Source organism: Peromyscus californicus, unplaced genomic scaffold (assembly GCF_007827085.1).
Source record: "Peromyscus californicus insignis strain IS unplaced genomic scaffold, ASM782708v3 Scaffold_3__1_contigs__length_106647218, whole genome shotgun sequence".
In the NCBI taxonomy this organism is placed as follows: Eukaryota; Metazoa; Chordata; class Mammalia; order Rodentia; family Cricetidae; genus Peromyscus; species Peromyscus californicus.
In genome coordinates this window covers 8,899,330-8,908,119 of record NW_026294551.1, presented here as the reverse complement: position 1 = coordinate 8,908,119, position 8,790 = coordinate 8,899,330, and the positions used below count along the sequence as shown (strand labels likewise).

The 8,790-nt window shown below is 48.4% G+C and overlaps 1 protein-coding gene across 4 annotated transcripts in view; it reads right to left on the bottom strand.

Annotated features, from left to right (window-relative positions):
• Window positions 1–8,790, bottom strand: part of Slc39a11 (solute carrier family 39 member 11) — a 443,246-nt gene that overhangs the window by 429,658 nt on the left and 4,798 nt on the right. The window lies entirely within an intron of this gene.

Genomic DNA, 8,790 nt, shown 5'->3' with positions numbered 1-8,790 from the left:
AACGGGCTCCGTCTGTTCCCATAGCGAGGGGGACAGGAGCCAGCTCAGCCAGCCGGTGAAGCTCCAGAAGCCAAGTCACTCCGGCTGCTGAAGTGCCAAAAACAAGGGACAATTCAAAGGCTCCCAGAGACTTTCAGGTCTCCAGACACACCAGGAACATCTCATTAACAAGGAGCAGCAGGGGCCGGGGAGATGGCTCAGGGAGTAAAGCGCCTGCGTGAAAGCGTGGGGTCTGCGTTCTGAGCCCCAGCGTCCATGTTAAAGCCAGAAGTTGTAACATAAGCCTATAATCCCAGTGTTGGAGAAATGGAGACAAGAGGATCCCACGGGATCCCACAGTCAGTCCAGCGGATTGATGAGCTGTAGATTCCACGAGAGCCGCTGTCTCAAAACACAAGGTAGAGAAGAGTTGAAGAGATGGCTCAGTGGTTCTTGCTTCTCTTGAAGAGGACCTCGGTTCGATTCCCAGTATCCACACAGAAGCTCACAACCATCTACAACTCCACTTCCAACAGACCTAGCACCTCTCCGGCCAAATACAGACACATACATAAAACAGTGGACAGAGTATATGAGCTCACTTCTTTAAATTTATTTATTTTTATTTTATGTGCATTGGTGTTTTGCCATGGGTGTCAGGTTCCCTGGAACTGGAGTTACAGACAGTTGTGAGCTGCCTTGTGGGTGCTGGGAACTGAACCTGGGTGCTCTTAACCACTGAGCCATCTCTCCAGATCCATGAGCTCATTTTTAAAACTTGCTTAAAGTGCACTGAACTCAAGCGGTGTGTTTTTTTCTCAGTATGCTTCCTCATTTCGAATCCATCCATTACTCTCTGGCTGTCACCAAGAAATAGTGGCAGCCTTTTACAAAGGAGACCAGTCATTGCCAAATGAGACTGAACACTCTTCTAGGCACACATAGACACTGCACACCCCTTTCCAGGTTTTGAGAGGTGCAGACATTGTTTTGTGTCTTTTTCTGAGGGTAGCGAGGGTCATGCTGCCTTTGGGCTCCCCCCTTGTATTTGAAGGCGGACTGGGGCCTCCCTTCTCCTGCTCTGCCATATCTGTAGATATGACATAACCCAGGGCACCCAGGAGAAGACTTCAGCAGCCCAGGCTGCAGAAAGTTTCAACTACGTAACTGATGGTTCCCATACACATGTCAACAAAACTCCCCCACAGCCCATCACCAGACTTTTGTCTGTTCTTATATGTTCTCATGATCTTCAGCGCTGATTTTCTTGCTGATCCGCCATCCCCACACCACCAGGTTTTAAATGGAGAACCTAAACCGCCTCTCCTCCCCCCCTGTGCACCTCCGTCACCGTCTGTTTCATTTGCAGATACACTGACCTCCATACTAGCTGTGAAAGTAGCCGTACAGCAGTAATACTAGAAAACAAAGGGCAAACGTTTCTTTTTTGGTGACTTAATTTTTAAACATTTCCAAAAGTGCTGTTTATAAAGCCTGTTCAGAGGAAATGGCATTCTCCATCAAAGGTATTCAAACTGAAGTCTGTTTACTAGGACTGTTATGGAAACTCTCCTCTGGGCCTACTTGCCACTGGAAGAGATCTTAGCTGCTCAAGGAAATGGGTTAGAATCTTACCAAATGGAACCAACCTTCCATCCCTGAGAGCCTGAACTAGAGACGGGCTTTAGAAAGATGCAGATGAGTGTCATCACACCTTTAATTAAACAAATGAAGCCACAGTGCCTTTGTCTTTGCTTTTCATTGATGGTCTGTGTGTCAGTGTTTTGATTGTGGGTATGTATTACACCAGTGTGCAAGCCTGATGCCTGAAGAGGTGAGAAGAGCGTGTCAAATCCCCTGGAACAGAGTTACAGGTGGTTGTGAGCCACCATGTGGGTCCTGGGAACTGAATCCAGGTCCTCAGGAAGAGCCACAAGTACTTTGAACCACCGAACCATCACTCCAGACTCTTTTCCTCTCCTCTGTGTGGGATCATGCCCAGCCTAGGGCTTGGTGCTAAGCCAAAAGAGAAGCACCCTTGTCTTGGGTCTGTCGTCTCCTGTATTATTCACGGGTCCAATAGAAACAGATGGTGCACTCAAGAGAAATGCATGCCATAAAGGAACCACATGCAGAGACATGGGAGGAGGTTAGCAAGGGACGGGCCTGGAGACAAGGTCAAGCTGGACACCCTAACCAATCCTGAAACAGAGGAGCAAAGAAGGAATGATGTCATGAGAGACCAGTAAGAGAAGAAGCCATGAGGAAGTGATGCAGTCTGCCACTGGAATCACTGGATTCCTTTGATCTCCTTTTGCTGGACTCAACTGGAACCAGAGGACAACTGGGACAGGGTAAGGGCAGAGAGGGGCTGCATACTAAACGTGGCAAGGGGAAGAGGCACACGTAGAAGGCACAGAACACCCTCTCATTGACCTCACAATGCTCTGTTAGAACAGCAGGTGCGCAATCTCCATCCTGGGGGTATATCTCAGTGACAGAGGGCATTTACCCAACATGCATGAGGTCCTGGGTTTAGTCCTCAGCACAGCAAACAATAAGATAATTAAATTGACAAGATCAATTATAAAATAAATACTTCGGGGCTAGGAAGATGGTTTAGTAGGTAAACTCCTTGCTATGCAAGCATGATGACCTAGGTTTGGCTCCCCAGAGCCCACATAGAAACGGGGCACAGTGGTGCATGTCTGTAAGCTCCGTGCTGGGAATGGAGACAGGCAGCGATCCCAAGGGCTCACCGCCCTGGCAAGCCAGGTGAACTGGTGAGCTTTGGGTTTAGTGAGACCTTGTCTCAAAAAATAGGCTGGAGAGCAACTGAGGAAGACACTTGGAGTTGACCTCTGGCCTCCATACATGAACCCATGAGAGTGCTCACACATAGGTGTACACACACACACATGCATGCACCACCACCCCTAGAGCAAGAGGTAAGCACAAATGGGCTTTCTAACACGTCAGTGCTCTGAATCCTAAAGAGTTTCTAGAAAATAACCCCTGGACCTGTGGGCTGCAACAGAGCTGGAGGATGGGGTTTCTAGTCTCTCGAATGGCATTTGAAGTGGAGAGCACCCACAGACCCAACTCTGATCTTGCTTTGCATCTACCTTGGGAAAAATGGAGCCTCAGTGCATGAATGTTCAAATGCAGGAGACTGCTGCCTCCATCTGTACCAAAAGCATAACCAAAAGGGGAGGGAAGGGGGTGGTGGGATGGCTCAGTGGGCAGAGCACGTGCTGTGCAAGGTGATGACGGCTGGAGCGCCATCCCTGGGGCCCATGCTAGAAGGAAAGAACCAACTCTACAAGATCGTCCTCTGACCGCCAATTGCACACCATGGCAGTTTGCAGATGCACAATAATAACATCTTTTTTAATTTTATGTGTATAAATGTTAGTCTGCACATATCCATGTACACCATGTGCGTGCCTGGTGCCTGAGGAGGTCAGAAGAAGGCATCAGTTCCTCTGGAACTGGAATTATAGACAGTTGTGAGTTGTTTATGTGTGTGCTGAGAACCAAACTCCATCCCCTGGAAGAGCACCCAGTGCTCTTAACCACTGAGCCATCTCTCTAACCCCAATCAATAAATTTGTTTAAATGTGCAAGCTCTTCAACGATTCAGTCAAATGGTTGCATTTTTCTCAATGTTCACTATATAAAAGGCCCTCTTGCAGTGGACCTGAGTTTGGTTCTCAGCACCCACATGGCACCCACCATCCATAATGGCAGATGGAAGTCATGGCTGCAGGAGCAGGAAGCTGAGGGCTCACATCTTGAACCGCAAGCACAAAGCATAGAGAGAGCACATTGGAAATGGCATGAGGCTTTGAAACCTCAACGCCCCCGCCCCCCCTCCTCCGTGACATACTTCCTCCAGTCACACCTCATAGGCCTCCCCAAACAGCGCCACCAACCAGGGGGGCCAAGGATTCAAATGCCTGAGACCATGGCTGACTTTCATCACTCAAGTCAACATATTCAGTATAGCTGTTATGGAGCATGAACATGTAAACAGACCAGCCGAGAAACTTCCAGACAAGAGATCAGAGGGTTTCCACAGAGCAGTGTCTACCTAATTCCATACACAACATTCAAAAGTGCAAAGGTGTCTCACACTTGGAGGCGAGGACACCAATGTTAGATTTGAGTATAAATGAACTCATGGTGATGTAAACCTAATCAAAACCAGGAGGCCCTAGTGGACAGCTACCGCTGTTTTTTCTGCTAAGTGGACACGATGTGCCTGTCAACTTGCCTTCTGAATGGTTATGTTTATGCCCATGAGTTACTGCTGCTGCCGCAGTTTTGGTCTGAGGGGCTTCCTTCTTCAGGGGGCAGCAGTTACTGCAGAGGCTCACGACTGGCCTAAGTGCCGAGTAACTATGGAATGTTCACCCTTAAATCTGTCTCTACACCACCATTTCCAAGGCTCCAAGAATGTCGTGGACGACCAGAAGAAAGAATGTAAGAGCCCGATGAAGAGGTGGAGAGTCAGGAAACAGTCTTCCAAGCATGGCATGGCCAATGTGTGCATGAACTCACAGCAGCTGGGATGACCAACCTAAGAAGATGTGCACAAGACCGGTTCCATCATCCTTCTGTGGGGATGCTGAAGGGGGTGGAGGGGCCAAGCAGCCCCGCCGCTCCCTGGGGACCTTAGGTAGTGAAGAGTGGCTGGGGAGAGACATTTTCCTCAGTGGTGTAGACACTAGTAAGTTTCCATACTCCTACAAATGTCAGCCACACTCCTGAAAGCAGCCCTAATGAAATTCATTGGGTCACCAAAACAAAAGACCTGAGTGTAGATGGGGGCAGGGGACTGGGAAAGGGAAGGATCAACGGGAGAAAGGAGAGAGGGTAATGGAAGATGAATATGATCAAATTGAATTATCTGCAGGTATGAAAATGGCAAAATAAAGCCCATCCATATATATCATGATGGATTGTTAAAAGAAATTAAAAAAATAAATAATGCTCATAAAAAACAATATAAATAAACTCAGTATGAATTGTCATCCTCTCCTTTAGAAATTAGAGTGAGGTGTAATGTGATTATTTTCATAGATATATTTTTTAGTATGCCAAGAACTTACTTACTTACTTACTTACTTACTTACAAAGTTAAATTACTCATGTATTCCACAAACACTGTGTGTTAATTATGTGTCAGAGGCTGTTTTGAAGCTGGGAATTCAGGGAGACAAACGACAGTGCTGTTCTCCGCTCCTTGTACTAGGAGATACTTGATTCAAAATATATAAATCAACCTGTGAGGCGGTTTGGAGAGTGAAGGCGCTGGTTGCCAAGACTGAGAAGCTGAGTTTGATCCCTGGACCCCACAAGGTGGAAGGAGAGAACCAACTCCTGCAAGTTGTCCTCTGGCCTCCCCCTGCACAGTGGCACATGCACACCCGGGTGTGTTCGCGTGTATGTGTGTGTGTATAAAATACACACACAAATGACCTTGTAATTTCAGTGCGGTAGCAAAGGCTGCAATGAAAATACACAGGCAATAAAGAGTGGGGGCTGCGGCCCCAGGTCCAGGGGCAGACAGCTGACTTACACATCAGCTCTGCCATTTCCTCAATGATTTGGAGTAAATTAGAAACCTCCCTGTCCCAATCTCCTCCTCCATAAAGATAAGAACCAGGATCCGGCTCTGAGCGCTGGTGGCTGTGAGGGAGCGGGCTAAGGTGGTTCGCCCAGGGAGGTTTGGTCAATGAGAGCCTCTGTTATTTCACCTGCAGTGGTCCAGGGCGGCTCCCCAGTCTAGCATGATCTGGCAAGAGAAACAGCAAGAATGGAGGCCTCCCTTCCTAAGATCAAAACTTTACAGAACTAAAGAAGACCAGGGAGGCTGCAGTTGATGGAGGGAGGAGGAGGAAGGAGCGAGGCTGCACAGGGGCTTCGAAGGTCTTCACCAGTTTGCCTCTGAGCGAAAAGAAAGGATGGCCAGGTTCCATGCAGTAGGTAGTCAAAGCCTTAACCATTCAAAGGAGTGAACAGCGATGGTCGGTCTGGCTTTTGCAGCGAGGAGCAGGAACTAAAGGGGCGGGGAGGGGGGCGCAGAGTAGAAACGGGAGGAATTGCAGGGTAACTCTGCAAGGTAACTGGAGCTCTGTGGAGAAGCTGGTGTCTTGATTCACAGTGGTGCAAGTGGAGGTGCCCAAGATCAGGGGTCTGTGAGCCAGGGCTGCTGAGAGAACACTGGTCGTGTTCACCGACAGCTCACATGGCAGGAGCCGTGCACAGCCAACATGAGGCGTGGACTGTGAACCTCACAATCGCCCTGTACAGTCAGAGCACTGAGGACCTGAGGAGCCCAGACACACAGGCTCCTTCACCAGAGGAGATGCTTGCCTAGCTCTTAGTGAAAGGTAATCTCTCAGGCATCTGCAAACAGTCAAGTCAAACACCCGCCTCTTCTACCACAGATGTCACCTCCGGTAGACACAGGCTGAGAAACGCTGCCATAAAGATAAGATGTCAAGACAGTCAGCATTAATCCTATCGGCATCCCAGGCCAAGAGCAAACACCAAATGTCTGAATCCCACTGGGCAAGCGTGTAGAAATCCACCTCCAATGCAACCCCTGACATGGCTGTTATTGACTCGGTCTAGCCTCTGCTTCCTCAAATGCCACACACACACACCCCTTCCTTTTTCTCCTTCCTTCTTGCTTTCTCCCTTGGCCAGAGCTAAATTTCTGATTTCCACTTAAAAGTGTCTCTCTCTCCTCTCTCTCTCTCTCTCTCTCTCTCTCTCTCTCTCTCTCTCTCTCTCTCTCTCTCTCTCTCTCTCTCTCTCCTATCCCCTATCTGAGCGTGCCCAAGATGTAAATACCACGCCCTCTAACACAATGGGTGGAGTGGGGCAGCAGGGATGGGGTAGGGGGAGCACAAAGCTCACAGGTCCACCTTTCAGATCTGTGCATACATGTAGGACCATGACCATCTCATATCTAAGAGGAGGTTTGGGACAGGGGTTGCAGCAGGATCTGGGGGAGACTGGGCTTGTATGGCTCTCTCACACAAACATTCAGCAATGGATGGTTAAAAGCCCCACGTGCCTTTTCCTATGCACCCTTTGTGTAGACACTTTGTCATTATATAACCTAAACGCATGACATGTTTCCTGAGTATCAGCTGGGTCATTTTGAGGAAGAGCCAAATGCTGTGGGATGGTCTGTATGTCAAATGTGTTGCTGATTAGTCAATAAATAAAACACTGATTGGCCATTGGCTAGGCAGGAAGTGTAGGCGGGACAAGGAGGAGAATAAAGCTGGGAAGTGGAAGGCTGAGTCAGAGAGACACTGCCAGCCGCCATGATGAGAAACAGCATGTGAAGATGCCGGTAAGCCACGAGCCATGTGGCAAGGTATAGATTAATGGAAATGGATTAATTTAAGCTGTAAGAACCGTTAGCAAGAAGCCTGCCACGGCCATACAGTTTGTAAGCAATATAAGTCTCTGTGTTTACTTGGTTGGGTCTGAGAGGCTGTGGGATTGGCGGGTGACAGAGATTTGTCCTGACTGTGGGCCAGGCAGGAAAACTCTAGCTACAGCCAAAGTTTATGGGACCCTTTCCCGGGGAACCAGATCACAGACTGCCCCCAGGAAGACAAACCACGGTGTCTATGAAAATCTGTTAGAAACTTGTGTTCATTTGTTTCCTGTGACTGTAACAAAATGCCTGAAGCAATGAACTTATACAGAGAAAGGGGCTGCTTTTCTCACAGTTTGAGGGATTGGTTGATCCCACTGCTTTGGGGCCTGCAGTGAGGCAGCAGATCACCGTGGGAGCATGTAGCAGAAAAAAGGCACCCACCTCATGGCCAGAGAGTGAAGAGCAAGCAAGGAGTGGGCCAAGGTCACACAATCCCCTTCAAGGGCTGCTCTCAATGACCTAAGATCTCACATTAGACCCTACCTCTTAAAGATTCCCCACATCCCCAAAGCATTACCCAAGGGACCGAACCTCTACCTGTGGAACTGTGAGGGACGCTTACTATCCAAAGTACAGCAAGACTTTTCTGTTTTAAGCATTATTCAGGCTAGTTTTCTATATTTCTATTAAAAAGTAAGAAGGGTGAGGAGCTGGAGAAATGGTGCAGCAATTTAGAGCCCTGGCTGCTCTTCCAGGATACCTGGATTCTGTTTCCAGAACCCATATGGTGGCTCACAACTCTGTACCGCCTGTCCCAGGGTCCTAACGCCCTCCTCTGGCCTCCACAGGCATTGCATGCACATGGTACACATGAAACACCCATACACATAGAATAAAAATAAGTTGATTTCAGCCAGACATGGTGGTGCACGCCTTTAATCCCACCACTTGAGAGGCAGGTGGATCTCAGAGTTCAAGGCCAGGCTCGTCTACAGAGCGAGTTCCAGGACAGCCAGGGCTATACAGAGAAACCCTGTCTCAAAAAACAAAAACAAAAGGGTTGATTTCCGGGTTTTGTTTGTTTGTTTTAAGTAAGGAAGGGTCAAGCATCATGGTGGCACATGCCTACAAACCCAAGCATTCATAAGGCTGCAGCAAGAGGATCTCAAATTCAAAGTCAACCTACAGCTACATACAGAAACCATCTTCCTCCCACACACACCCAAAACACAAGAACAAAAACACAACATGGTGGCTCACAGATGTAACCCTAGCACTCAGCAGGCTAAAGTGGGGGTATTGCAATAGATTCCAGACCAGCTTGGGCTCCATGCTGAGCGATGGAGCAAGAGCCTGTCTCAAACAAGCAAAACAAGCCAAGTACAAATCTTTCCCCTCAGTGT